This window comes from Thermobia domestica, chromosome 15, assembly GCF_964235325.1.
Source record: "Thermobia domestica chromosome 15, izTheDome1.hap1.1, whole genome shotgun sequence".
NCBI lineage: Eukaryota > Metazoa > Arthropoda > Insecta > Zygentoma > Lepismatidae > Thermobia > Thermobia domestica.
In genome coordinates this window covers 176,071,729-176,090,120 of record NC_137468.1, presented here as the reverse complement: position 1 = coordinate 176,090,120, position 18,392 = coordinate 176,071,729, and the positions used below count along the sequence as shown (strand labels likewise).

The following is an 18,392-nucleotide window of genomic DNA, read 5'->3' as shown; positions in this document are numbered from 1 at the left end:
GTGGTAAATTTCATAGGGAAAACATTATAAATACGAAAATTAGAATTAATAAAACAAAATGTTGCTAAATGAATGAGAAAATTTTATTTATGTTTTAATGTTCTTATTTACTGCTCTTCTGACATGAAATTTGCCACATACATGTCTTTGCCGATTATACACTACTAACATTATAAGAAATGCCGGGCGAATTCGTTATCAAATTATGTTCCTACAATAACATATTTATAGACATGCGACAACAATTTTGGACATGAATGTACCTTCTATGTAAATAAAAATGAAAGTCACTACGTTTGTGACTGAGGTCTACTGGTAATAACTCTTGAACCACCTGACCGAACACAATCGAATCCATAGTATTCGTGATTGCTGAAATGAACATTGACACTTCCGATGGCGATTAAAATCAAATCCAGCCCCCAATTAGTACTTCTAAGGGGGGATGGTGACATGTAAAAATAATTGAGAATGACCGATATTAGTGTCGAATTCATAGGTTTTAGGGTGCCTAAGTTGATTGTTGCCCTTTAAAACTGAAAAGAAAATGAAATCTTTGAGTTTTACGTCCCACAGTTATGCCGGCTAGGCTAAAGGAGATGGTGAGAAAGAGAAATGAATGAAAAAATGAAATCTTTGAGTTTTACGTCCCACGATTATGCAGGCTAGGCTAAAGGAGACGGTGAGTATGAGAAATGAATGAAATGATGGAATGAAGAAAGTGGGAGGAAACGGGATAACCCCGAGAAAATGCTACGAGCATGGCTTTTGTCCACCAGAGAGTCCACACGGTGCGAGCTGGGATCAAACCAGGGACCCCAAGCACAGGAGATGAACGCTCTACCACTGAGCTACCGCGTCCCCATAGAAATGAATGTAATGATGGAATGAAGAAAGTGGGAGGAAACAGACAAAAGCGAGGAAATCCACGCACACGGTGTTTGCACACGACAATGTTCACTTGGCGCGAGCTGGGACCGAACCAGGGACAACATGCACCAGAGGTGAACGCTCTACCACTGATCAGGCCCGTATCCACGGGGGGCAAGAGGGGGCCGGGCCCCCCTAAATTTTTCTTGGCCCCCCTAAAATTTTCATGGAAGGCTTGCAAAAAATCTCGATTAATTCTATGTGTAAACATTAAGAATAAAATGCAATATAAAAGAGATTATTCCAAGGATTTTTTCATTATAACTATTTGACGAACACTTCTAAACATATTTTAAAGGAGTTAAAGTAAAGTTTATCAGTCTTCTCGAATCTCGATATGAAATTACACAATACATATCGAAGCAAGTTTTACAAAAAAAAAAAAAAAAAAAAGGAATATGTTCATAATACTTCATGCCACAGTTGTAACAGCGATCTGGGAGGTAGGAGACGAAGTGTGAAGTGCTTGCTGCCAAATCATAAAAACAGGAGCAGGAACAAAACGTTTATCTTTTGTCGATTGCAGTAACGGCGGTAAATTATTGTTATTCTATTGTATAGTTGTAGTCAAGGGTGCCGGTCCTGGGGGCCGGGGGTCCCGGATCCCCCCAAAACTGATGTGGGCCGCTATTGTATTTATGAATATATAATATTTGGCATACTTTGAATGCATTTTGTCTTAAAATCTTCACCTTCTGCATCTGAATGCCTCCCCGCAAATTTACGGAGAAATCGGCGCCCTTGGTTGTAGAACATACATACATTGCAAAACCCTCAACAGCAAACCTTAGATTAACTGTGGAACAATTAGTTGTGAATTGTAAAACAAGAACTGTGGTGGAACATTCACCGAAAAAGTAATGGTTGCAAAGACTTTCATATGTTTGTTCTTGTAGAAGAATAAAGTTAAGCTAAATTACCTTAATTAGATGAGTAACTGAGCAAGTGAACATATTTAACGTTTAAGGATTAAATCCCGAGTTGTGGAGCCCGGACTAGTAAAAATTTGCGAGATTTAGAGGAGAAATTAAGTAGCAAAATGTTTTGTATTGTACTTGGGGTGGGGGATCCCGTGGAAGTAGCTGGTTTTCATATAAAAACGTAGTAAATTAGAACTATTTCTTAGTCGCGTACGCGTAATAATGTTGTAATTCAACATAAAAGAAGCAGTGATGCTTTTACTCGATACTAGATGGGTGTAGCGTTTTACTTACATTGAGAAAAATCCGTTCTCCGGACAATGGTATATTGTACAAATATACGGAATCCTCTTGCTTACTATAAAAATCAGAAGGGAACATACGTTATCCGTATGCTACATAGGCATTGCCCTTAGGTGTTACATCATGCAGTTGCAGGTTGTCTTGATATCTAACAATCTTCCTTATATTACATACATATATGTATGTTACCTTCGTCAGCTATATGTTATATACGTCCATTTGTATGTGAGATCCTGACCGCCTACATTGTTTCATACGGAAAGTATGTATAGATGGAACACTTACCAGAAATTATTATAAAATATGCGTTTTCAGTTATATATTTGCTGTATGTTAAGTCCAAAAACTACAGGATTTACAAATGTAACATATATTATGTATGCCGCATACATTTTTTTCTCAGTGTAGCTTTGAATAACATTATAGTATTTTTGTAGCTGTTTTGGTGGGATACGGACAAAATCTCACGGCCAAAACATCGCCGCCCAAAATCTCGCCGGCCGAAACCTCGCGTGGCCAAAACCTCGCCGCCCAAAATCTCGCGGGGCCAAAACCTCGCCGCCCAAAACCTCGCGGGACAAAATCTCGCCGGGCCAAAACCTCGCCGCCCAAAACCTTGCATGGCCAAAACCTCGCGGGACAAAATCTCGCCGGGCCAAAACCTCGCCACCAAAAACATCGCGTGGCCAAAACCTCGTGGGCCAAAATCTCGCTTGCAGCTTAATAAAAATTTAGTGTAGTATAACAATATCTGTTGTTTTTCTTATAAGTAAAAAGAAAAAAAAGGAAGGAAGAGCTTATCCCACTCCCCTCTCTTTTGTTGTGACGACAAAGTGAAATTATAAAAAACATCCTAGGCTCGAACCTCATCTATGTTGAAAATTTGATTGAGATCGGTAGGATGGCTCAAGAGGTATAATGTAACAAACCTAGTCATTTAATTTTTATATATATAGATTTCCAAAGCATGCATTAGAATTTTTCTTGTCATTATTTTAATGTAATTATGTGTTATTACTAAATATATACATATAGTAATATATAGAACATTCTACATTGAAGAGATCGTCGTGAAGAGGTTTTATCCTGACGACATTTTCTTCCCAGGCGACACTACGTCTCGCTTAATTTAGACCAGGCGAGATTCTGTGTCGCGAGATCATTACAACGAGGTTTTGGTCAGGCGAGATTTTGGGTATGGCGATATTTTGGGGCGCGAGGTTTTGGCCCCGCGAGATTTTGGCCCGCGAAGTTTTGGATGGCGAGGTTTTGGCCAGGCGAGGTTTTGGCCCCGCGAGATTTTGAGCCGCGAAGTTTTGGGAGGCGAGGTTTTGGTCCGCGAGGTTGTCGCCGCGAGGTTCTGGCCACGAGGTTTAGTACCCAAACCGTTTTGGTATGTATCTTCTTGGTATAATGTGCAGGTGGTTCATTTATATAAAACGAGTTTAATTTAAGATTTTAAACAAGAACTTAGTATAAATATTTTTTTTAAACATGCAACTGTAGTTGTAAACAAGGGAATTACTTCAAAGTTACCTAATTGCCTACAAAAACCATAATAAAATCTACAATCATGAATTTCTACTTAAACTTTACTCATTTTTTGTTGTGTTACGTTACCTCGAGGGTGTGAGTATGAGGAAGGAACCACAATTTCATATGCAAATCCATTATTAACCTAAAGTCCAGAGTGGCGGCCGCGCGGCGCACAGTTGTGGGTAGTTAATGTGAAATGCGGATTTGAGAAGGAAGAACGAGCGAAGCGAGAAGCCGAAGTAAGGTTGGATAACGCACTACTAGGTTACTTAGGTTAGGTTATGTCTACTTCGCACTTACCTTAGTACGTACTTAGGTTTGTAGAGCTCTTCTATCTCAAGCAGAAATTCGTGAACGATTGTTGGTAGTCTTTGTTCTTTCATTCATTAAACTATGAATATTCAAAAGATTAGCCTCACTATCAACATCATGTTTTACAAATGTTAGTACTGTCATTTCACATCCAGCGCAAAGACCCTGTACACTTGCAGGCATGTTTACTCGAATATTATCCACAATCCAACCGTCCTGGACCTAGAGACAAGTATTTCCCTGTACTTGCGAATTAGTCCCGTCTTTATAACTGCTTATCAAAAGATATTACACATAAATTACGCTTCACTTACATGTTATCAAGCACACAAGTAATCAAATTATCAATTTCTTCTAGGTAAATTTTCAAAATTTTGATAAAAACGGAAAGGCAACTTCGCAAGTTAACTTTAAACAAGAGCATAAATAAAGTTGAATTTCCTTATTTCACAGTAGATCATCTCTCGTTCTTGATCTTTATGTTAGTATTACATGTGGGACTATTAAAACATTTTTATATTTTAATTCTAATTCGTGCAGTTAGTAATACCCATTTAATAAAATTCACTTTTTTAAATGTAGATTACAGAATGTTAACTTGTGTCTGTGTAGAGGGGGATAATAGAATTAAGTAAAAGCAAAATACTTAAACATTCAAGAGCAGATATGATGAATTGCTGATGTTACTATTAGATTAACTATAATATGGTTGGCTCTGCCCCCCCCCCTAACTTCTACCGGGCCCCCTCTACATTTTTGGGCTGGCTACGGGCCTGCCACTGATCCACCGCGGCTCCACTGGTGCCTTTTAAATCCAAAATGAAACGTATTCTCCCCGTGGGATTCTGCTAGTTTATTATATTATAATAATCGATTTTCTTACGAAGTGTTCGATAACACACCTCTACAAATAAAAAAATCCTATTTCTTAATTACGGGGTAGCAAGATCCAAAACAACGTACAGGAAGGGGACTTACTGACTACGTATCGCCTAACTAAAATAATCGTCTAAGTTGACAATGCAGTGTGAGTGTTCTAGCACAGATATTACTGTGTATTCACATGAAAATATGTAAATATGGCGTCTGGCGTAAAGCGAAAGTATTCAATTCGAAGAATTTCAGTGTACTACAGTGAAACCTCTTATTAACGAACACTAGGAAGACATGACAATTTGTCCACAAATGAGAGGTGTCTGTTAAAGAGAGAGGTTACCCAAATTTAGTTTACTCACTGCTCACGTGGTAGCTCTATGCAACATTCGGAAAATACTAACTAACTCTATGGCCTATGGTATAACAACACTCCTGATCCTTAAGATATTATTGAGCCAATATGAATAAACCAAAATAATTAACTCACTATCGCATATATGTCGTTTATTCCAAATATTTCAAATATTTAACGTGGAACAACTTAAAACATTATAACTTACGTTTTTATAATAAACAAGCAATCCGTCGTCATGGTCACCAAAACATTCCATTACATACATTAAAAGGTAAGGTAACTATGACAACATTCAAAAACGCAAAATCATAATTTAATGTCTTCTTCTTTTTCTATCAAGATAGCTGGCTAGGGCATATAAAAATCAAGTATCGCCCAAAAATTTACAAGCTTATTACAAGAAAATGATACAACATTTCAAGCTTAATACAAGAAAATGGTAATGATACAGCATATCGTTGTAATGGAATCCGCGTTCACACAAGCTCTCAATTGACTTCTGTCCTTAGCCAACTGAATCCAGTTCCTACTTTATATTCCTACTTCTGCGAGACCCACCTCAATATTAGTGTTGCCACGAGACGAGACGTGACGAGACTTCAGGCTGTCTCGTCTCGTCTCGTGCAAAGCATGTCTCGTCTCGAAAAAATGTGCTCGTCCCGTCTCGTGTCTCGTCTCGAGAGGTTCTGTCCCGTCTCGTCTCGTCCCGTCTCGTTTGTCCCGTTTTGTCTCGTCTTGTCTCGTAAAAAATATAGCAGCATACCATGGGAACGAAAGTTAAATGTAGCAGGCTGCACCATGCTAATCAAGATACAACTAAGTTACAAGTATTAACCAGAACACAAAGACAAGAAATGTCACGGTAACTACACCGTGAAGCCTTCATCTCTGGTGTATGTGGTAGTCGGTTCGATCTCGGTTAGTGCCATGTGAGCTTTGTGGTGGACAAACATCGAATGTGTGTGGGGGCCGCGGTAGCTCAGTGGTAGAGCGTTCATCTCTGGTGCTTGGGGTCTCGGGTTCGATCTCAGCCCCTGCCAAGTGAACTTTGTGGTGGACAAACACCGTGTGCGTGGGTTTTCTCGGGGTTCTCCCGTTTCCTCCCACTTTCTTCATTCCACCATTTCATTCATTACTCATCATCACCGTCTCCTTTAGCCTAACCGGCATAACCGTGGGACCTAAAACTCAAAGATTTCATTTCATTTCATTTCATTTTTCGAATGTGTGTGTTTTCTCGAAGTTGTCTAGTATCCTACCACTTTCTTCATTCCACTAATTTTCCCATCATCATCCATTCGGGGTGGGCCAAAGTTGCCTAAAGGTCTTAAAAATAAATTCAAATAAGCTCACAAGGCAAGGACAAATAGTTTACAAGATAATATATCTCTGCTGTTAGTTGTCTGAGGCTTCTCGATCTTGCTTTTTTTTATATATATATATTCTGAAACTGAAATTTGTTTCACCAGTTTCAATACACGAATATACAGTAAATTGCTCATAGGTACGTCGAAGATGAAGACACTAATGTCAAATAATGATTACACGACAAGCAAAGTTCGATGTAAAGGTGTCACCATCCACGACACTATCGTATACTATCAGCCCACTTGCTTTATAGTGTCTGTATATATATATATATATATATATATATATATATATATATATATATATATATATAGAGAGAGAGAGAGAGAGAGAGAGAGAGAGAGAGAGGGAGAGAGAGAGAGAGATGGAAAGATATATAGATAAATAGAGAGATAGATATGTGTGTACACTTTGATTTCATATATTCCATAATTTCCAGCCTTTAGGTTTCCATACCAATCTAAAAACTACTTTCCATTTTAGCATGTTTAGATTTGTTGCAATTATTATTTTTTTTAAAATAAAAGCTCGGAACCAAATAATTTTATTGAGTAATGGAAAGTATTTGATTGAAATTTTATATGTTACTGCACAGTAAGCTCTACTTAAAGTGCCATAGTAATGGGAGCTGAACGACACATCGGACCAAAGAATGCTTGGGGCCAGTCTTCACCTCCATGGTACAAATCTGTTCCCATAACCGCGGGGTGTGTGCCACTATATGGTGGTTGCCCCGTTTGTAACAAACTCATGACAGTAAACCCAGATTAGCTAGTGGTCTAAAAAAAAGTTGATTTTTGGGTGGCCATTTTGGATTAAAGTTTCTTATATTGTCGTGATCTATTCGCAATCATACAACGTACATCTTCATACCAAGCTGAGCGGTCTGCGGCGATAGACCATCGGCTCCGGGTTCCGGGTTGAGTCCCGGAAGGGTCATGTGTATGGATTTTAACAGCATTTGTTTTTTCGTCTTGTGTCAGGGGGCGAAATCGTACGGGATAAAAGGAATTCAGTCTGAAAAAATTGGAGAGAATATCCTCCCCAGGATACTTTCATGGGAGTAAGGAATTAGTAAAAATATAGGATATACATTTTATAGCAGGTTTAAAATTATGGTTTGGGTATCCTATTTCTTTTCTGTTAATTATGTTCTTCAATGTTCGAATTTTGATCATTCTCATGATATTTTCTGCTTTCTATGGAGTTCCATGAATATTATACCAAATGTTCTTTACTCTGTAAGAAGCCATTTCTGAAGATAATTTAGGTCCTAATGAATATTATTCACTAGGAAAGGGAAGTATTCCCCTCCTCTCAACATGCAAGCAGAGCAAGGTCCGTCGACCGTACTGTTCCACGCTTTTACAGGTCCCTTCATAACTCGCTGTTTCTGCGTAGCCACTTTCTCCAGCTGTAGTGTAACGACACCGTGGTGAAGCAGGGACAAATATCGTGTGGTAAGCCTGGGACAAATATCGTGTGGTAAGCCTATGTTCCGCCTTAGCGATTTGCAAAGGAAAACAAATTTTTAAATGCAATAAAAGTAAAGACTACATACAGATACAATATGTACTCACTATAGCATTGAGTATCACTTGAAGAACAGCTTTGCATCCACTGTCTTAAAGAACATTCCTCCTGCGCAGTTCCTGTGTTTTTCTACTCAAAAACCGAATTCTGAAGTATGTCTTAGCCTTGTCGAATAGTTTCAAGATCGAAGTGTCTTTCTTAGGACATAAAACGGTCAGCCAATCACATTCTTTTTCTTTTCTTCGGTTTACAGTTTTTTGTGAAATATTCGAAATATAACTTCATACTATTTTATTGCTTCCATCCACCTAGAAGAAGGTGAAACGAGACCACCACATAGCCTCATATTGCCACCATTGAACTTCGAAAGAATCGCAACTATCTTGAATCCTGAGACTTCAACTTTCGATATGATTTCAAAGAGTAATTTTTACTTTTCATAGTCTTATCGAAATCATAATACACTGGCTGTTTCCACACATCTATTAAGCCTCGAATCATTGGCACCTGTACATTTCTGTGTGGTCCTAAAAATAAATAAACGTTTTGGTCATAGCATACACGCCTATTAACATTCAATTCATCAAATATAAGCACTGAAAATTTTTCCACACTCTTTAAGTAGCGTCCTTGCTAAGTCAAAATTTTCAAAACTGGGGTAGGAATACCGGGAAAAAACGGTAATTTTTGCATAGAACGTCGAAATGTCGACACATTGGGTACGGGGATTCGAACTTGTAACCACAAATGATTGTATAATTTATCAATGAGGCATGTTGTGTTAATGCACGAATGATATCTTAATCAATCCATCTTAGTTTTTTCTTGCCATTCATTAGCATATTTACTTGGTCTTGTATAAAACTTTTTCGTAATATATCCACGACCGGTTATTAACCACTTTATTGAAACGATCACAATATTATATTTTAGAACTGGCCTTTGAAATTAATTCTTTATTATATTTGCTTTCCAATTCTTTTAACTTCGTTTGTAAACATATTATTTTGGCTTTGTACATACTGTTAGACTTCAGTTTTTCGTTCTCTTTACGCAAAAAGGAGAGCTCTTCCTTTGGTTTATGCCCCTCACTCTCCACAAAACAAACGAAAAATAACATAAACAAAGAGATATTTTTTATTTCAGTCACAATAGTTATTTCATCTGGCTGCACCCCAATGTCTGATTTGTTTTTTCTTTAAACACCTAGCTTCCGTACATTTAATTCTTTCAGTATTTACATCAACACGGTTCCGTATAGTAAAGGTAAGTTTAGTGAAGGCACGTCTTGTTTAAACTTTTTCTTGGGTAGAATATTTAAAAGCTCACATTTTAAATTATGTCCATAAGCTTCGGGAATAAAATGATTGGAATAGACGCTGGCGTTTTCAACTTTAAAGATGTCTTTCCGACAGCATTTCTTTTGCCAAACTTTCCGCAAAGGAACCGAGGGAAATACATGATAAATAACTTTGGAACCCGTAGTATTTCTACTATAATTGCGACAAGTACTTAGTGTAGAATTCGACATGCTTATAGGCTAACACGACCACTACAGTAATTAATGTTTTCCTAATACAGGAAAGCAAGAATCACTCACTTTCCTGCAAAAATCAAAGAAACAAACAAGGGTGAATGACAAGGACCTTAGGTGAAAGCTGTTTCTGCTCCCGCCGTGACGTCACAATTTTACTGCATCTTCGGTTTTCAAAGAAGGGTAGTTATGACGCGACCTTAAAAGAGGAAAGGAACAGTAGGGTCAACGAACCTTGAAAGCAGAGGGCAATTTCGCACACTGGTCAGATCAAACATTTCTGCGTAACAAAAGGAAGGTCCCCCTGTAAAACCTCTTCATTTAAAGTGTTATTGTTAGTATCATAAATTTGCTGAAAGCAAACAATTTGAAGGGTTCGTCGATAATATCTGCTTTTTTTGTCCTGCGCCCGCCTCCCAAACGAAGAGGTGAATTTTACAAATGACTGCTGTATAATAAGCGAGCGATTGGTAAAATGGTAAAAGTGTGTTTTTATGTGTATGTGTGTGTGTGTGAGAGAGAGAGAGAGAACGAGAGAGAAGACAAATTTTAGTTGCAAGATGAAATACTTCAATTGCCGTTTTCGGTTAATTTCGGTTCATATAGCAAAAAGAATACCGCCATCAGAGAATCCGCCATCTCAACCAGAACTTTCAACTACAGCCTGTAATGAGTGTAGACCTTATCCAGTTTTCAAATTGAATAGATGGGGTGGTGGTTCGGTTTCTTGACCTTGTAAAAATCTTCCCTATCTTTGATTTTGTTTGTCATCATTCCAGCCAGAAATGAAAAAAAATGAGAATTCCTCAGTTTACAGCACGGGGAATTGGGGACAAGACATTAAGGATGATATTCCTGGAAGCTCATGTATCACGATTGATTCATTCAATAGACAGAGGACACTTTTCTATGAAGGCTTTTCAACATGTTTTCTCACAAAGGGGATTTTCCTTTTGCAATCTATATGAGCACTGGCAATTTCAATCTTGGCCATTCCCGCCAGCGTTTTCATTTTCGAGACACGAGACGAGACGAGACATTTCACGATACGTCCCGTCTCGTCTCGTGTCTCGTCTCGTTTTCGAGACGGGACAAGTAGTCTGTCTCGTCTCGTGTCTCGTCTAAAAGGGTTCCGTCTCGTCTCGTGTCTCGTCTCGTTTACGAGACGAGACGAGACGGGACACGAGAAATGTTTCGTCTCGTGGCAACACTACTCAATATTGTCCTCTCATCTACGCATAGGTCTTCCTAATAGTCGTTTTACGATGGAATTTACAGTTAAAACTTAGAAAGCGTTAATAGTTTCTTCCATTCTGTCTACATGATCTGGCCATGTGAGCCTCCTAGATTTGATGTCCCTAACAATGTTTGGTAAACGGTATAAATTATGCAGTTCATCCTTATGAAGTTTCCGCTATTCCCTATTCCCGTTCCTTTTGGTCCGAAAATTCGGGAACTATATTAATTACACAGGTAAATATATAAGCTTATATCCGAATGATGAACACAGGTAATGAGGGAGAAATTTCCCTCTAGAAAAAAAAGTATTTTTGGGGGATTTGTTTATATGAGCCTGGACCGGATAATATAATGCTTCTGAAATAATGTTCTTCTCAAGTGAAAGTTACATCTCGAAAAGCCTCTTAATTTGCTTTATTGACTGTATTGTAAATAATAATAATAATAATAATAATAATAATAATAATAATAATAATAATAATAATAATAATAATAATAATAATAATAATATTATTATTATTATTATTATTATTATTATTATTATTATTATTATTATAACAAAAAGATTCTGCATCTGGTTATTAAACAGTGAAAAATGAAGACAAAGCAAATCAACCAGGAGAACCAGTGGCGTATTTACGATCTTGTTTCAGGAGGGCTTTGCTAACTTTCGGGGGAGGGGAGGGCTTTGCCTGAAAATTTGAAAATTCTGCAAGATATTTCATTTACTTTACTATAGTAAGTAAGATTTTGGGGGGAGCTTAAGCCCGGAAGCCCCCTCCTAAATACGCCACTGAGGGGAACGGTTTTTTGAATTTCTTGGGGCGGGGGGGAATCTGCCATGTAATATTCTGCGGACACTAGTTTTTGACTTGTAACTTGCTTGTAACTCATAGATTAGTTAACGAATAAGTTGAGTATTTATTTGCAAAATTTCACAAAATATTTTCTGTGCTAAATTACATATGAGCTTGGAATAGTTTGTGCCCGTTATATGAAGAGGTAACTAAAACGTTTGGAGTCAAAGAAGACTGTGCATGCCTATATCTAAAAATGTCCGTAAAATTGAGGAAAACTGAAATAAACTGTTTGACTTTAATATACCATTATGCCCTTTAGGCTAAGAGAAACGAAACTTGATTAAAGCAAGTGAATGTTGATGGAAGAATTGGTGGAATGAGAAAGTAGAAGGACACGGGAGTACCCAAGAAAGCCCACTAACACGATGTTGTTACTAGGCTTGGGATCGAACCAGGGACCTAATGCACCAGATGTAAGCAGTCTACCACCTATCCACCGTGTCCCCGTAAAAGGAAAGAAAAATATGTAATTAAATCCTTCAGTTTTACGTCCCTCGATATGCCGCCTAGACTAAATGAGACGGTGATGATGAGAAATGAAAGCAATGGTGGAATGAATAAAGTGGCAGGAAATGGGAGAACCCCGAGGAAACGCAGTCGGTGTTTGTCCACCACTAAGTCCACTTGCCACAAGCTGGGATCGAACCAGGTACTCCACGCACGAGAGAAGAAGGCTCTACCACTGAGCCGTCGTTCACCCATAAAAAAGAGGGTTCTATCTGATAATAATACATATCCTTTTGCTCGGGGAAGAAGAGAGTTTGTCCGTTAAAGGAGTCTGCTCCGCATTACAATTTTCCAAAATATGATGATGGAATGTCAAGGCTTCTTTTTTATTCGATGGTCGTCTCCATTTGACAATTCTATTGCGGTTTACATAATACCAAGGAAATTGAGGGAAGCGACGGAAGGATGATGCCTAGGACTTAGTGGTCTCAGAAATGGTCCTCTTTAGTTGCATAGATGTACGTTTATATCCTGAAATCGAACATGTCAACGGAAAAGAAGTGTCTCACACCACAACCTAGCACCAAACCAAGAAGTTTGTAAGATGAGATCAATATCCGTTTTTTTTCTTTTGTTTTCTTTTCTTTTCTTTTCTTTCTTTCTTTTTTTCTTTTTTTGAGTTATTAGAATGGTTCACAAGTAAGGGACAAGCATAAAGGGTTATTTGCTTACGTAAATTCTCAAAAACTGATTGAATTTATTTATAACACTAGCTGAAATGCCCATTTTTCGTACGCTGATAATAAGTGTATGGAGAATATTTAAATCTTTTCCCCCTATTAACCTTCTCTTTAGAATTTGTTTCCCTCTTTTACCTTCTATTTTCATCTTTCCCATTCCCTTGCTGACATAATCATCATTTCTTCTCATAACATGACCAAACCATTACAATTTTCTCTCTCGTACTTTCTTCGCCATCTCAGTTATTTTAACGCTGTCTATTATTCTCTTGTCTTATCTTAACCAAAGTGATAATCCACAATATCCATCTGAGCATTTTCATTTCGGGCACGTCTATTTCTTCTCTTGCACATTCTTGATTCACCAAGCTTTTGCTCTATATAGCATTGCGGATCTCGCTACTGTCTTATGGGCTTATCTTTTCACCTTAACACTTATGTTTTCTTTTTTTTTTCATAATTATTATCACAAAACATATCTGATCTTCTTCCAGTTCATCCACTCTATCTTAATTCTGTGCACTAGACCCTATATCCGCCTCTGAACTTCCATCATTATCCACAATATAGTCTAAAAAATGAAATCAAATTAAATCTGTGAGTTTTACGTCCCACGATTATGCCGGTTAGGCTAAAGGAGACGGTGATTATGAGAAATGAATGAAATGGTGAAATGAAGAAAGTGGGAGGAAACGGAAGAACCCCGACAAAACCCACGCACACGATGTTTGTCCACCACAAAGTTCACTTGGCGGGATCAGGGTTTGAACCCGGGACCCCATGCACCAGAAATGAACACTCTACCACTGAGCCACCGCGGCCCCTATAATATAGTCTACTAGAGTAACAAAAGTGTAACTTAACATCTACTATATTGTAAGGTTCACATGTGCTTCCAATACCACGAGTTGCCTGTAAACACATTTCAGACGACAGCAGCAGAGAAGAGGTCGTCAACTATCGCCAACGATAGGCAAGTGACGTAGATTCGAGCAGTCAGCAACATTTCTGGATAAAAGGAGCCGGGACGCCGCAGAAGCATCAATCATCATCCATTACTCTCTAGGATGCCTTGTCTTTGAGAGTTTCTTATCCTCCACTCTCTGAGACGCCTGGTCTCTGAGAGCTTCTATATCCTTACTAGTCTCTAGGATGCCTGATCTCTGAGAACTTCTTATCATCCACTCTCTAGGACTACTGATTTCGAGAGCTCCTTATCCTCCACTCTCTAGGACTACTGATCTCTGAGAGCTCCTTATCCTCCACGTTCTAGGACACCTGGTTTCAGAGAGCTCCTTTATCCTTACCACTATCTAGGACGCCTGCTCTCTGAGAATTCAACTGCTTGGATTCCTGGTCTCTGCAAACACGACACGAGCCTCTAGCACGCCTGATCTCTGGGTTTATCATCCGCTCTGTGATACCTGGTCTCTGAGAGGCACCTACCTACACATTAGCCGCAAGAGACTTGGTTCCTCTCAACCTCAGATGCTTGGTCATTGGGCTCGTACAAATTCACAGCAAACCACCAAGATGTCTAGAGAAACTTATGTTTTACCTTTAATAATTATTACTATTGTATATAAGAAGAAACGTTTATAATAAATGGTGATGGGAAAGTCCAAACTCTCGTATACCATCTGTTTCTTTTAGTTTTACCCTAAAAGGCAGAATTTTTCAATATATTTTGGTATTTCTGTAATACTTTATGAAATAGTACAGCTGGAAAAGCCGGATATAGTTGGCACCATATTATCGATACAATTTTTAAAGTATTGTAATATAGTGATAACAGAAATACATATTTGAGAACAAGATCCTTGAGAAGAATATTCGGATCCAAGAGGAACGGAAATAGGGAATGGCGGAAACTTCATAACGAGGAACGACATAATTTAAACGGTTTACCCAACATTGTTAGGGTCGTCAAATCTAGGAGGTTTAGGTGGGCAGGTCATGTAGCTAGAATGGAAGAAAGTAGAAATGCTTTCAAAGTCTTGACTGGAAGACCCATCGGGAAACGATCATTAGGAAGACCTAGGCGCAGATGGGAGGATAATATTAAGATGGATCTCGCAGAGATTGGAATACAAAGTAGAAACTGGATCCAATTGGCTAAGGATAGAAGTCAGTGGAGAGCTTTTGTGAACGCGGCATTGAACCTCCGGGTTTCATAGGCCATAGAGTTAGTTAGTTAGTTAGATAACAGAAATACGATACAAAATCCTGGCATATTAGAACAATACCAAAACATATTGCAAAAATGAGGTAAAATTTGTTATATATTTTTGTAATACAATAGGACTTTATGTTGTATGACAACCATGTTGGTATTTTTTTTCATATATTAACATACCCTAAAACAGTGTTGTTAATATAGCGCCAACAATATGAGGTCATCAGCCATACTTAATCCTGAGATATAAGAAAAACTACTTCTATAAAACATGATAGAAAAATACACAATTTTGTTGTTTGTACACCGGTACATTGCGGCAATAGCTGTGATAACTATGTTGTCATCTTTGTAACACATTTTAAAAGTAATTTCGGTAATATAGCACCGACAATGTCAGTTTGTCCCAGGCATTAAATTCTGAGTTATAAGACACACTAAAGTTACCGGTATGTAAATTTTATCACACAATTTTATTATTTTTGTAATACTTTTTGACAATTTTCTTTTCAATAACACAGGATTTTGCAGAGTTTAATGGAACGAAGTGGTCTGCATCAAATATAGAAACAGAAGGAGAAAATGTGGAATAGGTGTCTAATTTTTAATGCCTGATTAATATTCTTCGGACTACATAAAGTGTGCACGTGCAAAAAAAAAAGTGCAAGAATAGGAATGGCGAAAGAATCATTGACGAAGAAGAAAATTCTATTTTTTGTGGATTCTTGAATAAAGAGATAAGAAAAGGGACAGTAAAATGTTTGTTATGGAGTGGAGTACCCTATTGATCAGAGGCATTTGGAGGCTTCCTTGCAAACGAGGTTGTGGAAAAGAATGGAGAAAATTAGCTTGGTCGCACGGAAAACGAATCAGGAAGTAATAGGAATATTATGGAACAAAAAAACAATTTTAAATGTGATTGTAAAGATAATAAAAAAAACTGGTAGTTACATTGGCTGAGAAGGAACTGTATCGTGAGGGAATGGTAGAAGGTATGGTAGCAGGAGAAAGAGGGAGGCCAAGAAAGTGACTACAAATAAAGGGAATTTGAAACAGAAAATTCTTATGAAAAGAAAAAAAGTTAAACTAACTACTGTGGTGCATGGAATCTTCTGAATTTACGACAAGGGAGTAATGGCAGGGTACCTATGAAGATGATGATAATGAAACAGGATTTTGTATAGTTGTGATAATCATATGCGTATTATTGGTATTCTATAATCTATAAAGGGAGCAATATCACTATTTGAAGACAACAACTTAGGAAATTTACTTCTCGTTCACTGTAATAGATGTATCTCGTCTGAATTACTAAATCTGAGTTAGATTTGTTGGTTGAGCTAGAAATAAAAATGAAGTCTTTCAGCTTAACGTCCCTCGGTTTTAACCTTTTAGGCTAAGGGAGACGATAATTAAGGTAGATGAATGATGATGGAGTAATTGGTGGAATGAGCAAGTGGAAGGAAACGGGAGTACCCTGAAAAATCCCACGGATACGATGTTGTCCACCACAACTTACTTGCTCGGGGATCGAACCATGGACCCCATGTAGCAGAGGTAAGGGCTTTACCACTGAGCCACCGTTCACCCATTTTTTGGTTGAATTAGAGTGTGACTTCTCAGCAGCGAGGCTATATGAGACGTAGATCTATAACTTCACGTGGGATCCGAACCAGATGAGTTCTCACCAGGAATCGAGCCCGTGTCTGCCGTGTCAAAGATGCCACTACATAGTCACATGGAAAATCCAACAACGAGTTGAGGTTATTAAAATTGGAACGTGTGCATGACAGACATTTTTCGTTCTGATTCTAATATAAAATACCTAATGGGGGAAAAATGAGACAGAAAAAAGGGATGTGTCAAGAATTAGATTAATGAAAATTCTCAGTACATATAGCTTCTTCAATACAGATTCTCATTTCCACATGTCAATTAATGTTCTTCCGATATAAGATATTCTGACTTCGTACAGCGTCAAGGAACCACGTTTCTGACACAGATGAAATTCAAAGAAAAGTTCAGAAAATTAAATAGAAAATGGAAAACAAGTGAAATCAGTTTCAAATGTGTTTCCGAATTACAGAAATCTGATATTAAAACCAGAAATGAAAGACGCACTACGTCCAGGTTTAACAGAGGAATAAAAGTAGAGATTCAACATACTTTTGATACGGTAAATCTTTCTTAAATGTCACTTCTTGTTCAAAATAGAAGTAACACATAGTCTCTTCGCAAACCACAACGTTTTTTATTAAAATATCGATGTGTAACAATTTCAGCTAACTATATCTTTGACGCCATCAGACACATTATCATATACTTTAATAACAACGTCGTGCTTTGCTCAGGGACAGTGAATTATTCTTATTTTCAATTACTAAAGGAAAGCTAACATGTACTAGATAGCCATTTCTTGTAATATCTTTATCGTTCTTATTCTGCAAGGTTCAAGTGACCAAAACTGGTATTTCCGGCTTTAATACAGCATGTCCAGTGGCGTATTTAGGATTTTGTTCCGGCGGGGCTATACACAACACAGGGAAGTAGGTGGGGGCAATTGCATACCTGAGTTTTGAGACTGAAATATGGTTTAATTTATTTATAAATTGAAGTATTAATAGCAAGAATTGCAGACTGGTAAATCTAACCTTTTATTCTGTTCATAGAAGAAAAAGGAATCATCCTCATGACCTACCTAATTTCCCAGACTTCTTATTCCCCCATCTTGATTTTCTTTAATTCAAACATTTACCTTTCTTTATACCTGAATGATGTAAAGATTCCTTTGCCATAATAACGAAAGTCTCCTCATGTTAATATCCGTGCAAGTCGGTGTGGAACACCAGTTTCGCTTATCACCTCCTCTTAGTTTTGGTGTTACTGACGACAACCGAGTTCAATCACAACTAACAACGGTCGAAAGTATAATAGGAGAAACAACATAAAGTAACAACTCAGGAAAAAGAAACAGAAGAGTAGAATGGACGAAAGAAAGAGAAAAAGAACGCAGTTCTTACATGGAATGAAATTTGACAAATACAGTATTATTTCTGAACTAAGAACATAAGAAAATGAGAGTCAATGAAATTTTTAAAAATGGTAAGAAGACTTCTTGTTGTACGTGGAACTCGAAAAATTAACAAATTTATTTCGAAAGGAGGGGGGCTTGAGCCCGATAGATACACCCAGGCTCGTAGCCAGCCCAAAAATGTAGGAGGGGCCAGTGGAATTTAGGGGGGCCGGTCCCAAAATATTACAGT

The 18,392-nt window shown here is 37.9% G+C and overlaps 1 protein-coding gene across 2 annotated transcripts in view; it reads left to right on the top strand.

Moving 5' to 3' along the window:
• Window positions 1–18,392, top strand: part of LOC145671965 (allatostatin C-like) — a 330,694-nt gene that overhangs the window by 303,891 nt on the left and 8,411 nt on the right. The gene's annotated exons all lie outside the window — the stretch shown is intronic.